The sequence below is a fragment of the Haemaphysalis longicornis genome, unplaced genomic scaffold, assembly GCF_048455015.1.
Source record: "Haemaphysalis longicornis isolate Haplotype H1 unplaced genomic scaffold, Haemaphysalis longicornis Haplotype H1 scaffold_6, whole genome shotgun sequence".
NCBI classification, from domain to species: Eukaryota; Metazoa; Arthropoda; class Arachnida; order Ixodida; family Ixodidae; genus Haemaphysalis; species Haemaphysalis longicornis.
This window is the reverse complement of record NW_027526407.1, coordinates 25,470,365-25,489,445: the sequence shown is the minus strand read 5'-3', so window position 1 is coordinate 25,489,445 and position 19,081 is coordinate 25,470,365. Positions and strand designations below refer to the sequence as shown.

The 19,081-nt window shown below is 46.2% G+C and overlaps 1 non-coding gene across 1 annotated transcript; it reads right to left on the bottom strand.

The window, feature by feature from the left end:
• Positions 1-8,857: 8,857 nt before the first annotated feature.
• On the bottom strand, positions 8,858-8,929 carry Trnar-ucu (transfer RNA arginine (anticodon UCU)). The gene has a single exon. It is a non-coding gene; the product is annotated as a tRNA-Arg (tRNA).
• Between the last annotated feature and the right edge of the window lie 10,152 nt (positions 8,930-19,081).

Genomic DNA, 19,081 nt, shown 5'->3' with positions numbered 1-19,081 from the left:
ATGGCGCAAGGCCAACGAGGGCAAAGAGCGCCAGAGACAAGGTTATTTAATGAAGTGAAGTGGTTAGCACAAAAATGTAGGTTAAAAAAACGTGTCAACCGAACATAGTAAAATCAATTAAAGATAATGGTGATGGCTGGTGTATAGGGCCACTTTGATTATGCATGATAGGAAATGAGGTTTAAAGACTTGACTTCTGACAAAAACTCAAACACACGTTTCACGAAAACAATGGCATCGTCACCTAGAAAAAACGATGGATGTAGGGGAATATGTTGTCTGCAGAGTTCTCTGAAGTGTTTGTGTCGTGTTGTGTGAAGTTCCTTGCATGTGATTAGTATGTGCACTACGGATAGGGCCTCTCCGCATTTGCTGCACTGGGGTGTAGAAGATCCCGTGAGCAGATACGAGTGCGTTGCATGGGTGTGCCCTATCCGCAGCCTACACAAGGCGACTTCCGTGGGTCTGTTGTGTGCGTCAGTTGTGTATCGTCCCGAGTGTGGCTTTATTACGTGTAGTTTGTTATCTGTCTGTTCATTCCACTGTGCTTGCCATTTCCTACGACGGTATTGTCGAATTTGTGGCTTAAGGTCACTCTGTGGTAGTATGGTTATATCTACTGTGTTCCTGAGTGCAGCAACTGCGGCCTTCTGATCCGCAACCTCATTGCCAGCAATTCCAGCATGGCCTGGAACCCAGCACAACACCAGAACAAGTTTTTGGGCATATATAGACATGATAGTGTTGGAAACCATATGGACAATTCTGTTTTTGCAAGGCTTGTATGATGCCAATGCGCGCACAACGCTCAAGGAATCTGTATATATGATGGACTTCGAGATTTTGTGTTCAAGAATGTGTTGTGCAATGAGTAAGATGCTATATTAAATTGTGAGTAAATTGTGGTGTATGTGTTCATGGTTCTGCATGCATCAAAATTTGGTCCATGAGAAGCGCAAGATACTATGGTTGCAGTTTTTGATGCGTCAGTATAAAACTCTGCACATTGATACTTGTACTGCAGGGAGAAGAAGTGCTGCAAAATTGGAGCTTGTGGTTCCCTGGTTTTATCAATATTCATGAAAGACAAGTCACAAAACACAGGTTGAAGCTGCCAGGGTGGTAAAATATCTGTAAAAGAAGATGTGTAAATATCTGAAGAGGAGATGTTGAAATCCGAAGCTTCTGTCTTACTCTAAGTGAGAATGGCAAAGGAACGAACGGGCGATTTACAAACACTGGTGATATGGATGCATCATTAAGAACAGGTTTAAAAGGATGGTTATTCATCGGTGAATTTTTGAAAGCGTAGAGCAAGTCCATGTACGTTCGTTGGTCCTCAATGCACCATTTGTTACATTCAACATATAGACTCTTTGCCGGGCTAGTGCGGAACGCACCCGACGCAAGGTGGAGGCCCAAGTGGAGTACTGGGTCAAGCATTTTTAGTGCGGGTTTTGATGCCGACCCATACACGACGCTGCCGTGGTCTAACCGGGACCGACTAAGGCGGTAAAGACCCGGAGAAGTAGTTCTTTGTCTGCACCATAGGATTGGTGGGAGAGGACCTTGAGAATATTTAGTGTTTTGCGGCATTGATGTTTAATTAAGTGCTTTGGCGTGAGGTATGAACGTGAGCTTGTTATCAAATATGACACCTAAAAACTTGTGCTCCCTTTTAACAGGAATAGATGCACGGCAAAGAGCAATCGCAGGGTCCGCACTAAGCCCGCGCTTGCGGAAGAACAGAACACAAGTACATTTGCCCGGGTTCAGTTTAAAACCGTTAAGGTCCGCCCATCCAGCAAGCTTCTTAACACCGAGCTGTACTTGACGTTCGCAAATTGACAGGTTACAGGATATAAAAGATATTTGAACATCGTCTATATAGATGGAACAGGAAATGGTTGGTGACAATGCCTTTCGGAGGGAGTTCATCTTAACTATACGCAATGTGCAGCTTAAAACTCCACCTTGCTGCACACCGTTTTCCTGCACACGTATCCCGGACAGGGATGCCCAAACTTAACACAAAACGTCCTCGTGGACATGTAGCTAGAAATGGTATTTAACATGTTACCTGACACACCAAAGGACTTGAGGTCGCTAAGGATTCCATATCGCAAGGCTGTGTCGTAAGCCTTTTCAAGATCAAAGAATACCGTAAGGCAGAACTGCTTATGAGCAAATGCATCTTTTATGAAGGATTCCAACGCAACAAGTTGATCGTTGGTGGATCGCCCCACCCTAAAGCCTGCCTGCCTGGCAGCCTGCGATTTATCATCTTCTCGAGCAGCTTGCACAGGCAGCTTGTCAGGGCGATGGGACGATAACTGGCGAGAGAGCCAGGGTCCTTCCCTTCCTTCAGGAACGCCACTACTATGGCCTCCCTCCAAGAGTGTGGAATCTGCCCCGAAAGCCATGTTTTATTGTATAGGTGTAGGAGTGTTTCAAGAGTGTCTGGGTGTAGGTGTTGTACCATGGTGAATGTAATCTCATCTGCCCCTGGAGCTGAAGGTTTACATGTGCTCAGGGCAACCCTCAACTCACAGAGTGTAAATTCAGAATTGTAACCAGATTTTGACCTGTTATTGTCATGTAGAGACTTCTTTTCACAAGTATTTCTATGTTTTAGGAAAGTGTTTGTGTAGTGTGCAGAGCTGGAAACGTGTTGGAAGTGTTGTGCAAGTGTGTTAGCCTGGTCTTCTAGTGTGTCCCCTGTTGTACTGACCAGGGGCAGGCTGTATTTCTGTTGTCCTTTAAGGTTACGTACTCGTGTCCAGACTTTGTGAGTGTCGGTGTATGAGTTGATGGACGTGAGGAAGGCGCGCCAACTCTCGCTTTTCGCCTCACGACGCACACGCTTCCCAAGAGCCTTTGACCGTTCAAAGGAAATGAGATTATCTCGCGTGGGGTACCGGCGAAGGACACCCCACGCCTTGTTCTGGGCCTCTCACGCCCGCCTACAGTCCTCGTTCCACCACGGCCTCCTTGGGTTGCGGGACGCACTGGAGGCCTGGGGCATAGACTTTTCGGCGGCGTCGAGTATGTGTGCCGTGGCGAGTTGGGCTGCTTCCTCCACGTGTAGGTGTGTTATGGTTGTGTGGTGTAGTTTAGATGTTTCTTTGAATGTACTCCAGTTTGCTTTTGATTCATTAAACCCGTAATGGGAAGATGTACTGCATGCGCCTTTACCTATGTACGTTAGGGAAGTGGGGAAATGGTCACTACCATATGGGTCTGTGCCCACACCCCACTCAAGACATGGAAAGGGAACTGCGGAAGCAATAGCCAAGTCAAGATGCGAGTATGTATTGTGTCCTAAGTTATGGTATGTAGGCTGTTTTTTGTTGAAAAGGCATGCTCCGGAAGATGTAAGAAACTTCTCTATCAGGCGACCTCGGGCATCCGTTCTAGAGGAGCCCCAAAGGGAGTTGTGTGCATTAAGGTCGCCTGTTAGAATGTACGGTTCGGGCAGCTGGTCGACCAGCGCCTCGAAATCAGAGCTCAGAAGTGCAAAATCAGGAGAGATGTAAATGGAGCATACCGTTATCAACATATTAAATATTATCGTACGGATTGCTACAGCCTCAAGGCCAGTGTTCAGGGTGACAGGGTTGCCACACCTCCTGAAGAGTGTGTGCAGCCAACCCGGTCCTTTCTGAATACCATGTACCTATTCAAGAAATTTGTTTGTTTAGAATTGAGGTGGGTTTCCTGGAGACACACGATACTTGGCTGATTGGCATGCAGAATCTCATACACATCGTCAAGATTTTTAAGGAGGCCTCTGCAGTTCCATTGGATGATGTTTTCTGTTCCCATTATTTAAATTTAAGAATAACTGGATTGTGTGTGTGTGTGTTTGTTTATGTGTCGTCTTTCGGGGCTGTTATTCTAGGATTTTTAGGCTTTTCTGTCGGCTTGGACATCGGAGGCCGCTCCTTGCGCTGCGTTGCGGGCAGGAACGGCGTGACATCCATCTCCACTTCGGATGCCAGAAGGGTGCCCGGCGGACCAGGCCCCCCGGACTTGGCCCTCTTTCGGGAGCCCTTCGTTTGAGCCGCCACCGCAGAGGGCGTCCGGGGCACCAGAGGTGGCACGGGAGGTGCGGTGGCGGTGGGAGCCGATGCGGAGCCCCCGGTGTTCATCCGGTCGGCACCCTCCAACGCACTGGACGACCGGGAGGTAGGGGCGGGAGCGGCACCAGTCCCTACAGAAGAGATTGTCACCACAACCGCTGCTGCCTCAGCAAGCGGCGTGGCAACAGATTGGGATGCCTGAGGCACCGCAGGGAAGGGGTCGGAGGAGAGACCTTGTCAGACTCGCTGAACGGGGTCCCTGTGGACACCAGACGCCGCTCTGCCCCCCGGCGAGCCGCGTCGGCGTACCTCCCCAGGGGGAAAGAGGCGAACCTCTTTCGTGCCTCTGGGAAGGTGGTGTTCTCAGTTACCTTTATGTTGATTATCTTTTTTTCCAGTTGGAATTTTCACACTTGCGGGAGTGCGCTGCATGCGGCCCGCCGCAGTTCACACAACAGAGGGTGTCGAATGGACAGTTTTCAGACGGATGATCGTGCGCCGCGCATTTTGCACACGTCGTTCGGCCAAGGCAAGAGTTTGTACCATGCCCGAACCGCTGGCACTTAAAACAGCGCCGGGGATTCGGGATGTACGGACGGATGGAGCAACGGATAAAACCTGCATTTATGTGTTGTGGAAGAACTGCGCGGTCAAAAGTCAAGATAATGTGCTTGGTAGGAATCTCCCTGTCTCTCTGCGGATAGTGATGCGTCTCACGGCAGTGACGCCCTGATCCTTCAATCCGGCAACGAGATCCGCATCCGTTTCGTTCAGGAGATCTGTTTCGGATATCACACCCTGCGAGCTGTTGAGGCTCCGATGGGGTGTGACCCAAATGTCGAGATCAGCCAGTCTAGTCTGAGCTAGAAGCTTTGCAGACTGCTGCTTGTCATTTATTTCGATGAGGAGTTCACCAGACCTTTGTTTTTTGCACTTATAAGATTTTCCTATTATTGCTTCAAGATACTTGGCGAGCAAGAAGACTGACTGAGATGCTAGAGGGTGGGTTGGATTGAGGGACTCCATGACAAGAAATCGAGAGTAAGGATCTGGTTTAGGAAATTTCAAAGATGGCAATGAAGAAAACGATACTTCGGTGCGGCCCCTTTTAGGGGGCCGATCACGGTGGGGGGGGGGTTCAGATAATACCAAACGGCTTAGTATAAAACCAGGGAGACTGGGGTACTTTCTTCTTTGACCTTACCCTGGTAGTCAAAGAGGTCCCGGAGCTCCCTGCCTGGTAGACAGGCAGGGAGCCCATCGGCCGGAGCTTGACCAAAGCTCCGACGGCCACCGTTAGAGGTTTCTACCCTTCACCTTAAAAACACATGACCACGGTAGGTCACAGCTTATGTTGGGGGGCTCGGGGTCCGCGGTATCGCCAGTACCGTCACAAAGATTACTCAAGGTGCCCCGTGCGGGGATACAGTTTAGTTTGAAGCCGACCTTGGAAGGTAGTAACGGTGACGTCCAGAAAGTTTAACAAAACGGACTATGTTAACGAGGCCAATAAGCAACTATCTGTATCGGCGTTCTATAAAGCACTACCCAATCATCCCACTCAAGACTATAAGCAAATTATCAAGATAAACTTGCTGAGCTTGTTAAAAATAAAACAATAAATGAAACCACGGCTCGTTTCCTGATCCCCTTAAGCCCAGTAGCCGGTAAATTCTATCTTCTCCCAAAGATTTACAAGGTGAACAACCCAGGGCGCCCCATTGTTTCTGGCATTGGCACTGTTACCGAAAACCTCTCGCGCTATGTGGATAATCTCATTTGCGACATTCCGCCCAGCTTTCCCTCCTTCATTAAGGATACCAATGACTTTCTCTCAGACATATCAAAAATTGAAATTCCTGATAACTGCCTTCTAGTCACCCTCGATGTTGGTCATTGTATACTAGCATCCTCCATGAAGATGGCACCGCCGCTGAATCCCTTGCGTGTGAGCAGTCATCGTGCGTCATCGTTCATTAAGTCATCGTTCATTAAGTGCATTAAGCAGTCATCGTTCATTAAGTGCAAGTCAGCGGAACGTCAATGGGAACTCGAATCTGACCTAACTACGCCAAAATCTTTATGGATCACCTCAAATCAAACTTTCTTGACACCCAAAATTCTAAAGCCAATGTACTATAAAAGGTATATTGATGACATATTCATGATCTGGCAACACGGTGAGGCGGAGCTCATCACCTTCATTGAGGCATTTAACCTAGCCCGTCCAAGTATTTCCCTTGCTCATTTCTATTTGGAACACAGAGTAAAGTTTCTGGACGTCACCGTTACTACCTTCCAAGGTCGGCTTCAAACTAAACTGTATAGAAAACCGACAGACACGCGGCAGTATTTGCACTTCCGAAGTACCCATGTCAGACACTGCAAGAAAGCAATACCTTACAGCCAAGCCCACCGATTTAGGAAAATTTGCTCAAACCAAGCCGACTTTGACTCAAACTGTCGAGAACTCAAGACCGCCCTCCTGAATAAAAAATACTCGGAAAAAGTTATCGACAACGTTATTGTGCGAGCCAACCAATTAGACCGTAACGTAATCTGTGAGAAAAAAGCCCCGAACGGGAACCCGCAAACTATCTTAGATTTAACCCACTCATCCTCCGCTCCAAGAGTGTCAACCGTACTAAAAAACATCACAATATCTTAATGCAAAGTGACCGCTTAAAAAGCATATTCCCCGAAACACCACGCGTTGTCTACCGGCGTAATAAGAATTTAGGTGACTTTCTTACTAACTCTCGTATCAACCGACCGGCAACTACAGAATGCATGCCCTGCAATAAACCCCGATGTAAAGTATGCCCACACATGACCACTACACAGCGCGCCACCCGCACGGTTTCATACTACTACGTAAATATAAAAGGTAACTTTAACTGTGACTCCGCTAATGTCGTATATCTTCGAGAGTGCACTGTTTGTAGGCAACAATATATCGGCCAAACTGAAACGCCCTTCCGAATACGGTTCAATAATCTCCGCTCTCATGCAAAAAGCTGCCCTTATTTGCCCCTGTCAAGACATGTTAACAGTTCCGGGCATGCATTTGAACATCTTAAAGCAACGATTTTAGAATCCGCCTTCAAAACGCACCACGACCGCGAGGTTCGGGAATCTTATCTCATTTATAAGTTTGGGTCAGCCACACTTGGGATTAAAGAAAGTTACGAAAAACTAACGTGCTTATCCCTCGATTAAAAATGGCGGCTTCATAATTTTTATAACTATGTTTATTATTCCTACCCTTGAGTTTCCCATCAGAATTCGCAGAAACTCTCCTAATACAGCAGCTTTATTAGCCTAATGCGCCTCAACAATGCCATTTGTCCTGGGGAAGGAGGCCTCGTTCCCACCACCACTTAAGAATGTTTAACACTTTGGGATCTATTCATGTTTAACCTTTTGTGACACTACCTGTTTCCTGTTCAGTTGCTAGCTTCTGTGAAATGCTCTTTTGTGCCCCGTATCTATTCCCTTCATCCGCGGGGGGCACAATCTTCGCTACCGCCCCAACCAGTCTCCCCAGCCACTGAATACCTTACTGTATACTCTTCCATTTCTTTTGAAACCGCGGTTGTCCAGTTTCCCGCATTGTCTGAACTTGCAGCCCACGCGGCATACGTTGACCCGTCATGGTGCAACCTTGAACGCTGCTTTGTTAATACGGCCCCTTTCTCTCTCTTGCTCCTCCCCACCTTTTTTTTGTTTGTTGTTGTTGTAACATAGGTGTAGCCCGACTGTATGCCTACTCTCCATTTCCGAAACATTTTCCGCTCCTTCTCACAGTTTTATGCAAACCTATATAAGAAATATGTTCAAAAGGTTTGCGACAGCAAAATCATGTAACTTTACTCTGATGAAGGCAAGTCCCGCTGCCGCTACGTAAGTAAACCTTGTTTGTTATTGTTCGTGCTGTGTATCCGACTCTTTACTTATACTATGTCTGCGCGCTTTGTGAGTTTATCTTTCTCTGGATTTATATATATATATATATATATATATATATATATATATATATATATATATATATATATATATATATATATATATATATATATATATATATATATATATATATAGGGTTTAGCAATGAGGGGCTCGTTAGGAAATACAGAAAGAAATGCCAGCAGTCTACAACGCCAAAGAAGGCATAGGGGAATGGTTGGACTATTTGTTACCGTTAGTGACGTTACATTATTATTATTATTATTATTATTATTTTATTAATTACGTGATAAAGAAAGAAAGAAAAACACGCGCCCAGAGTGGGGACCAAACCCACGCCTTTCGATTAGATCTCGAATGCCTTACCAACTCGGCTATCTGGGCGACTGTGTTCTCCTTCGCTTTCTGGGTTATTTATATTTACTACAACTGTATCTGACGCTTGAGGGTGGTAGCCAGCGCCACTCAGACTACACGGGGAGAAGGGGACCTTCTTTTCAACCCCCGGGGCGTGACGCGAACGTCTACAGCCTGTCATAAGCGGGCAACTGGCGCGAAACCCTCTTATGCTACCTTGGCATCAATGCTGCCAGAACCGAGGCCCTCGCTAAGCTTTCGCACGATAATAGGGTTTAGAAATGAGGGGCTCGTTAGGAAATACAGAAAGAAATGCCAGCAGTCTACAACGCCAAAGAAGGCATAGGGGAATTGTTGGACTATTTGTTACCGTTAGTGACGTTACATTATTATTATTATTATTATTATTGTTATTTTATTAATTACGTGATAAAGAAAGAAAGAAAAACACGCGCCCAGAGTGGGGACCGAACCCACGCCTTTCGATTAGATCTCGAATGCCTTACCAACTCGGCTATCTGGGCGACTGTGTTCTCCTTCGCTTTCTGGGTTATTTATATTTACTACAACTGTATCTGACGCTTGAGGGTGGTAGCCAGCGCCACTCAGACTACACGGGGAGAAGGGGACCTTCTTTTCAACCCCCGGGGCGTGACGCGAACGTCTACAGCCTGTCATAAGGCCCTCATTTCTAAACCCTATTATCGTGCGAAAGCTTAGCGAGGGCCTCGGTTCTGGCAGCATTGATGCCAAGGTAGCATAAGAGGGTTTCGCGCCAGTTGCCCGCTTATGACAGGCTGCAGACGTTCGCGTCACGCCCCGGGGGTTGAAAAGAAGGTCCCCTTCTCCCCGTGTAGTCTGAGTGGCGCTGGCTACCACCCTCAAGCGTCAGATACAGTTGTAGTAAATATAAATAACCCAGAAAGCGAAGGAGAACACAGCGCCCAGATAGCCGAGTTGGTAAGGCATTCGAGATCTAATCGAAAGGCGTGGTTCGGTCCCCACTCTGGGCGCGTGTTTTTCTTTCTTTCTTTATCACGTAATTAATAAAATAACAATAATAATAATAATAATGTACCGTCACTAACGGTAACAAATAGTCCAACCATTCCCCTATGCCTTCTTTGGCGTTGTAGTATGCTGGCATTTCTTTCTGTATATATATATATATATATATATATATATATATATATATATATATAAATTCGGTTTGAAAAGATGATTTCCGCTTTATGATATTCTTAAGCACCACACGTTCCCAATCAGATCTCAAACTGGGTTTCCTGCTTCCCTTCAAGCTTAGTCTACCTAAAATGGGAACGTTTGTCGCAATTTTTTTATGGGACGCATCAGATCGTTAGGGAGGAATTAGGCGTCCTTGTAGATTTAATACACAGCGCGTGATGTGCCTTTGGTTACACTGGCCAGATCTGGCATACGCAGGGCAATACTGTAATAAGTACATGCGTTTTCTATGCGCGTTAGAACATTAGTTCGGGCACTGCATATGTATTTAACCATGCGTACTCTTACTGTACAATTCATTAATTCCTATTCTGTCACATACATATGCCTTGTTTTGATGTTCAGCGATGAAGTACATGGGAATCTTTTGTAATAGTTAACCGAACTCAGAATACCGTGTACACTAATAAAAATGCAAGAAAGAACAAGTAACGAATTTTATTTTTCCGGTCTAGTTTGTGGACGCAGGCTCTACACTGTACGTCGGTTACCAAAGTAATGACACAAAGGATGCTGCCTGCATCTCATACGACTTCTTTCAAGGTGAAAGCCCTGATATCTTCAGGGTTGTAAGGAGATCTGGAAAGTAAGTAAAGTATTGCTTGAAGTCACTGAGTGAGTTCTTATTTTTGTCAATATTAAAAAAGGCAACACTTTTTCTACTAATGTGGCACACAGTACTGTTCTTTTACCAATTTGACATTTTCATTGCCCACGTGAAGTAGCATATCCCGCCGTATACTATCCATTCAAATCGATCGCAGCAAGGAACAGGCACTTCGTTAAATAGCTTCTTTTAAAGCCTCCCAAAGGACACTTTTAGTATTTATGGTAAAGGTAAGTGAGAACCCCACGGAATCGCAACACCAAGCTTAGCGTTTTACTTCCGCGATTAGGTGTCCTAGTAGTGAAGTGAGAAAGTCCCAAACGGCGGCCATCGAATTACTGGTGAAGCTCCGGCAAATGACCACCCTGTTTGTTTAGCGGCCAGGGAGCTCTGGAATCTTACTGGCTACAGGTAAAGCCAGCGAACTCCTCCCTATTCGTTCGCGCTTTTGAATGCCGCATTGAAAATTCTAAACCCACTACAAATAACCAGACGCTGACAAGGTGCCACACAAAAGTTTTTTTTCGACCCCTTCCTTCAGCATCTTGCCGAAATCTTAGCATGTTGGCATGGGTTTTAATAATGGAATTTGTATTAAACCAAACCCTGTCACTTCAAGATGCAGTGATACCTTGTTAACTCGAACTCGCATATCTCGAAAAATCGGTTAAGTCGAAATTTTCCGCGGCACCGAACCATTGCCTATACGTCCCATGTAATTGTTTCTCTTTATATCGAACTATTTTTGGGCCAAACTGCGGATATCTCGAAATCTTTACTGAGAGTGGAACGAAAATTCCGCCGGCACAAACCATTTCACGAGGTTCGCGCGATGCTGCCGCACCTATGTCCCTCGGTTTTCTTCTCGTTTAGCCGCTCCTACCACAAAGCCGATGTTTTCCCTGAACGGGAAGTATCAGCCCAGAGGCATATCAACTTCGTCAAGCTACCCTGTGGCACGGCATGTGACACCCAGCCGGTGAACGTCTCTTGTATGTAATTTTCTCTTTGAAACATTTACTATAAGCAAAATCGGAAGCTGCTGTTGAAGATATGGTAAGTAGTAGCGCCTTTTTTTGCGAAGAACTCGATATTTCGAGGCATTTCGCCTAACTTTGCTTATCTCGAAAATCCGTTTACTCGAAATATTTCCCGGTTTAGCTACATCGAGTTAACGAGGTAATTCTGTATATATTTTAGTACTCCAAGAGAACAAGACGGAGATCCTCCAAAACCTAAAGGCGGAGGTTAGAGCGGAGTTTCAGGACGTTAGGGTCGAGATCCAGAGCGTCAAAGCCGAGATCCAAAGTGTCAGAGCGGAAGTCAAGGAATCGCTCAAGACGATGCACGATACCATCATGGCGACAATGACCGAATTCTTCCAACAGATCAGAGCGCCAGACACCCAAGGAAACCAACCCAACGAACAACCGACATGGCCGCCGACCCGCCAAAATTAACGGTCTGGCAGTGGTACTGTCGAGGGTTTAGAAACGAGACACCCAGGCAGCACAGGACTGTTCGGCCTAAAACAGGCCGGTGTTCTTTGGCCGGTGATTTTATGTCCGGCCGTTTTCCGGCAGCCATGTTCGGCCCATGTCCAAATGTGGGCCTTTTGGCCGTATACGGCCGTACTCCCATGGCTGTCCAACGGCCAGTGTCCGTCGGCCAGTCGATCGGCTTACGGTCATCGGCCGGATTCCAGCCGTAGGGCTCCGGCCATTCCAAAGCCACCCGTGTACGGCCGAAGTACGGCCGCCGGAGGACAGCCGAGATGCGGTCATTGGACTCCAGCCGGACTAAAGCTACCGGAAATACGGCCGTGCTACGGGCTTTGGAGTTCAGCCACAGTACGTTAACTGTACTGAGGCCGGTCACTGCATGTCGCGCAAGCAGATGACTCATTCGCGCAGTGCAGAAGCAGCACAAACCCAGCATTTTGGGTCCAATGCAGCCACATCAAAGTGAGCTCGCGCGCAACCACCAGCCGTCAAGCTTTCAGCGCTGCCTTGCTTAATTACCAGCCTCAGTTGACAGCAAAATGCATTTATTAACAGTGCTTACAAATTGTCGTTCCTTTAATTGCTGTGCCTCATTTACTGCGGAACACAGAAATATTCAGTTCTTTGTAGAGCTTGAATAGATGTATTGTCCAGGTCCTGATATCCTCTGTGGGGCGGCTTACCTGTAATAAACGGGGAAAGCAGAGGGGGGGGGGGGGGGGGCGGGCGGCGGAGGGCGCATTCTTTAGTGGATTGATTTTCAGAGAGATAAATTGCGCCGCTTTTAGCCAATTTCTTTTAGGGCAATATTCCGGAACACTTTCATGCTATGACTACATAAACTATTTTTATAAGAGGTGCTTGACCAATTTTGATGTATATAAAACCGGCGTGAATGCCTTTACGGAGCGTTTTGGTTCTCAACAAGACACTCAGGAGCATTTAATATAACTCCTTCACTAAAAAGTATGTCCAGTTTTTGCCCATTTTTCTTGCAAAGACATTTTCTACTCGATCAACTTTTCTGATGATCTTGCGCAGGGCTGATCCTAAGAAGGAGCGAACAGGTACTTTTATTTTCAATCTGTTTTAATGTTGTTTTCATGAGTATACGTCCACACCACTTAATAGTCCAAAAGAGCTTAATTTTCTTCTAATGTCATACTACGTTCAAAAAATTCTAGACGCGTCGCGAATGACGCACTGCTTCAGGTGGCTGCCGTTGTATCCCTTTGTGTTCACGCAAGGAAAGGCGTAAAATTAGAGTTACATAATTTGTTTCAATCCAATAACATAGCAATGGTAGCATGCATACAGGAAACCTTGCATACTGCAACGAATAGGGCAATAAATATTTTATTGGTCAAGGTTGAATGTGTAGGATTCTCAACCCGTCGGAGGAAAACTTGCGCCTCTGGAAGTTTATTTATTTATTTATTTATTTATTTATTTATTTTTATTCATTTATTTATTGATTGTTTTATTTATTTATTTATTTATTTATTTATTTATTTATTTAATTGAATCCTGCTTGCCTTTGCATGCATTACAGAAGGGAGATACATAACACTAAGCATTAAATATGAGACAAAATAACAAAATAATTTTACAAAGCGCGCTGAAAATCGTCAATATAAACAGTTAATGCAATCATACGTGGAAGATAATTACACCGAAGTATTGATGTAAAATAAAATGAATCGCGCAAGGCGTCACCTTTAAGGGAAAGTTAATAATTTGCTTTAAGCTAGCGGTCCCACTTGCGATATGTAGAATGGCACTTGGACATACTTCTCCCCTGCTACAACAGTTTTCGAATCATAGATATTACGAAAAAAGTTCAACCTGTGGTTTCGTCTGTGATCTTTCACGTCCTGCCATTTCAGTTTACTTTTACTTTCTCTCATGCTAAGTTGAGCGTGCCAATTACCTAATACGAATCGCACTGACATATTCTGTATTTTTTCGAGGGTATCAACCAGCTCTTTGGTGAAGGGATCCACGAAAACACATGCGTACTCCAAAATTGAGCGCACATGAGTGAAATACGGTTGTTCTTTTCAGTTAGATGGAGGTTCACTGAAATCTCGTCTCAGAAAGCCAAAAACATATGCAGCCGTAACTTTTATGGTGTGAACCTGCCTATTTAACCTCTAACCACTCCCTAAATAAACTCCTAGGTATTTATATTCCTCGGCCGTTGTCACAGCAGCATAATTTACGGTATACGTATCCTATTGGAATTAAGGTTTTCTTGTAAAGGTGCCGTTAACACACTGTTTAACATCCAAAAACGTTTCTGAATCAGCACACCAGGATGTTATTAAATTCGAATACAGCTGCAGGTATATGGAATCACGTTCATTCGCTATAGTCCGGTTAACTACACAGTACTTTTGAACAAAGCTATAGGGCCCATAGTAATAACAATGCAAAAACCGATTCATTCAGTTCATAGGATGAAATGTACTACGCAGAAGGTGATATGCAACACCATCATTTGCTTTTTTGCAGTCGAAGAATATGGAGTCAACCACTTTAAGCTTATCTATTGCAAGAGCCAAATCGTGCGTGAACTCAACAATCTGCGTTGAGCAAGAAAATCCTGACAAAATCCGTGTTTGCTAGGATGCTGGCGATTATGTTTACCCAAATGAGTCATATCCCAAGAGTAGCTAAGCTCACCTTCAAACATCTGAACTAAATTAACAGCTAGGCTTCGTCAGTGACAAGGCTCTGTTTTATAGCAAATTTAAAATATTTTTGTTTCTAAATAGGCAGTCGTAAAATCCCCTGAAGTAACATAGTGCAGGGCATGAAGTTGATCCTACCAATGCACGAGCGAGTCTCTTCTACGTTTATCACTAACAACATAGTGCAACATTGCTTGTCGCTTGCGACAAGTTATTCTGCTTGTCGCAAGCAGAATAACTTGCGCTTTTGCTCGCACTTGCCTTTCTTTGGTGGGGAGTCCTTGACATGGTGGCGGTTTAGCTCCTGCGTGGTGGCCGCTTGCTCGACGCCCTTGAAGGCCAGTTATTTTGGTGAACCATCTCCATCTCGGATCGGACATCTCTGGCGGGTCGATGTCTCCAATGCTCTCCATTTCTTGAGCGAGCGAGAAGCTCTCCATTTCTTGAGCGAGCGAATAGCCTCGAGCTGATGCGTCGATGAAGCCGGCGGCAGAGGCGTGGTAGCGGCGATGACTGGCGAGGCTTAGCTCACCCGTCGGTGTAACACAGTCTTTTTGTGGCAATAAATGACATTTCGATGGCCTAAACGGTTCCCTTGTAATGTCCAGTGAGTCCTTGCACCTTGCCCGTTCACCGAGAACACTCATTACTATTTGACAAACGATGTTCGTTCATTTAAAACGTAGAAACACGGAGCGGATGAAAAACGCGTCCCCGTCGTTCGGCTCCCTAACGGCTTTTTCTCCCCCCAGGATAAAACCGGTCGGTCTCCTTCCAAACACGTCTGTGCATGAATTCTCGGCGCCCAGGCGCGAGCCGTTGTTCGGCTGTATGCCGTTTGCCGAAAAAATGCCGTATAACCAGATACCTTACATAGGCCGGTCTCCTCTTGAACACCGGTTGCCAAATATTCTGTGGCCATTCGCTTGCCGTAATTCGGCCGAGGACAGGTAACCGAATGAAAAACGTATATTCTGGGGCCGTACGTCCGCCGGACGCGCTGTTCACCGTTGAAACAACGAATGCACGGCAGCCGCGCTCCGGCCGGTCTCCTTTCGAACACCAACTGCCGCAAGAATACGCATATTCTGTGGCCGGTCGCTTGCCGTGCTTCGGCCGATTACCGCTTCCCGAAGAAAAAACAGATGCCCTAAGGCCGTACTTCGGCCGTTCTCTTTCTCAACATCGGCAGCCGTAAGAGAACTAAATATCTGGCAGCCGGTTAGCTGCCGTTGTGCGTCCGGACACGGGCGGACGGAAAAATGCCGAAGCGCTGGTTGCCGAACGTTGGCCGTTCAACGCATGATATGTGGCTGCCAGAACCTTGATGCTGGCCGGACATGCCAGAAAGCGGCCGTAGACGGGCCGGTCTTGGGGCGCACTTTCTGTGCCGCCTGGGAGCGTCGGTGCAACAGTTCATCAAGTCTAGACGAAATACTCCGGACGTCATAATCCTGCAAGAGTTGATGGACGACGCCCCGACACTCCCCGGCTACAAGTCCCACGTGAACCCGTTTGTCGGGGGTTGAGTCGTCTTCGCGCTAGCCAAGAAAGGCATCTCTTTCGTCGAACACGATCAAAATAGTACCAAGATAGAACACACCTTCGTCGAACTTATTCCTGCCAAGAACAGAAAGGGCAGCATTTTCATACTCAACTTGTATAGCAGACCCGCGAACAGACTTCAACGATTCAAGACACTCCTACACAAGGCCTGGAAGATTGCGGATCGACAGAGGCTCCTGATCGGCGGTGACTTCAACGCACGCGATCCGGCGTGGGGGTACAACTATAGCGGAATGAAGGGGCGAAACCTGGCTCAGGACGCACAAGACCTCGACCTCACGTTGATCGCGGACCCTGCATACCCGACGAGGACAGAAAACTCGGTATCGAAGGACACCACACCCGATCTCACTTTCGTTAAGAACCTCGGCTCGCAGTCGCGAACTGGCGCAACACCGGCACGGATCTGGGAAGCGACCACATGATCATTTAAATCGAGGTCCCGCTGCCAGGCAAGCACCAGCAAGAAACACGCAAGGTAAGGTGGACGGATTGGAACAATTTAAGAAAGACGAGGGACTCGCAGGGCGAGGAAGAAATCACGGACATCGCATCGTGGTGCCGAGGTCTCAATGACAGCGTCGCGGCGGCTACCAAGGAGATCGAGGCGACATTGGAAGTGAGCAGGATGGACAGCAGGCTGGCACACAAGATCGAGGCCAAGAACGCATTGCTGGCGAGGTGGAAGAGGCAACGCCTCAACCGCAGGCTCCACAAAAAGATCGTGTAACTAAATCGTGCCATCGATGATGATGATGGTTGGATGTTTATGGCGCAAGGCCAACTAGGGCAAAGAGCACCAAAGCAATGGTTATGTATGACGGTTGAAGATGTAACCCGTAAGACTGCTCAACAAGAGCAGAGATTAAAATAGTAAAATCAGTGAGACAATGAGGATGGCTGGTGTAAAAGGCCAGGGTGTGATAGTGCAGGGCCTGAAACTGTGCAAGAATTACGCGTGATAGGAAATAAGTTGTAAAAATTTGATTTCGCTAAGAAACCTAAAAGTGCTTTGTATAGGGACTATGGGATCATCCGCTAAAAACAGTGCTGCATGTAGTGGGATGTGTTGTCTGTATAGTCGTGGGAAAACTTTGCGTCGTGTTCTGTGGAGTGCTCTGCATGTAATGAGAATGTGAATTACGGATAGGCCCTCCCCACACCTGCTACACAAGGAACTTGGAGAACCAGTGAGCAGATGGGAGTGGGTTGCGTGTGTGTGGCCTATCCGCAATCTAGCTAGTGAAACTTCCATGAATCTGTTGTGTGAGTCAGTAGTGTATGGTCCTAGGTGGGGTTTAATTAGGTGTAACTTCTTGTCTGTCTGTGTGCTCCAGTCGGCTTGCCAGGTTCTGCGAAGGTTTTCTTTTATGTATGGCTGAGGTCGGTGTACGGTAATTTTGAAACGTCCACTATGTTCGTGTGTGCCGTAGCGGCGGCCATTTGGTCTGCGGTCTCATTTCCTGTAATCCCACAGTGACCCGGTACCCAACATACAATCACTTCGCGATTTTTTGGCATACGCTGACATTAAAGCCTTAAAAAGTAGATTTATGACGTGATTTTTGGAACGCTTTTGGGATGATAATGCAGGTACAATGCTGAGTGAATCTGTGTAGATGACGGACTTTTGAATGTGATGTTGAACAATATGTCCAGCAACAAGAAAAATGCCATACGCTTCCGCCGTGAAGATGCTCGCATTTACATGCATCGATGTAGAGGCCGTAAAGTTGGGTCCGTGCGCAGCACAAGACACCGCGATGGAAGTTTTCGATGCATCACTAAAAAATTCAGCAGCCTGGTATATTTGCTGCAGATACTGAAAATGTTGTGAAATCGCGATTTGTGGTACCCTGCTTTTCTGTAATCGTGTAAAGTACAGGTCACACGATACAGGGCGAAATTGTCAGGGGGCTATAAAGTCAATGGTAGATGTTCTGAACGTGTCCAAAAAGGAGATTGACAGTTCAGAAGCTTCCTTTCTCACCCTAAGTGAGAAAGGTAGAGACAGAGATGGGCGATTTAAAAACAGCTGTGACGTGGATGTATCCATAAAAACATGTTTAAAAGTATGGTTGTCGATTGATGATATTTTACAAGCATATAAAAGATCAACATACATTCGCTGGTACTCCAGGCACTACTTGTCACACTTCACATACAGGCTTTGGACAGGGCTTGTACAGAAAGCACCACACGAGAGGCGGTGCAGCACTGGGTCGAGCATTTTTAGCGCTGTTTTTGTAGCCGACCCGTAGACAACACTACCGTAATCCAAACGAGACCCTACCAAAGCGGTATAAAGGCGCAGCAGGAGTTGTTTATCTGCACCGTATGATTGGTGAGACAGGACTTTCAAAATATTCATTGTTTTTAGACATTTTTGTTTCAGTTTTTTGATGTGAGATATGAATGTGAGTTTTTCATCCATCACCACGCCCAAAAACTTATGTTCCTTTTTAACAGGGATTGGGTCACCATTGAGGTTTATTTTAGGATCGGGTCTTACTCCACGTCTCCTTGAGAATACGGCACAGGTACTTTTTGTGGGATTAAGTTTGAAACATTTTCGTCTGCCCAGCGAGAGAGTTTCTTTACCCCAAGCTGGACTTCACGTTCACATATGGATATGTTACAAGATTTAAAAGATATTTGTACATCATCCACATACACTACACAGGAGATCGATGGAGGCACTGCTTTCCGAAGCGAATTCATCTTGACGATAAACGGCGTGCAGCTCAAAACTCCGCCTTGAGGCACGCCATTTTCTTGAATGTGAACTCTAGACAGTGCCCACGCGACTCTCACACGAAATGTTCTTTTGGACAGGTAACTATCAAGAGTGCTCAACATATTACCTGTTACACCATACGATTTTAAGTCTGTAAGGATGCCGTAGCACCATGCCGTATCGTACGCTTTTTCGATGTCAAAAAATACGGTCATACAACACTGTTGGTGTATCAAGGCATCTTTGATGTATGATTCTAATGCAACAAGCTGATCATTTGTGGATCGCCGTGCCCGGAAGCCTGCCTGGCAGCCTTCGAGAAGACC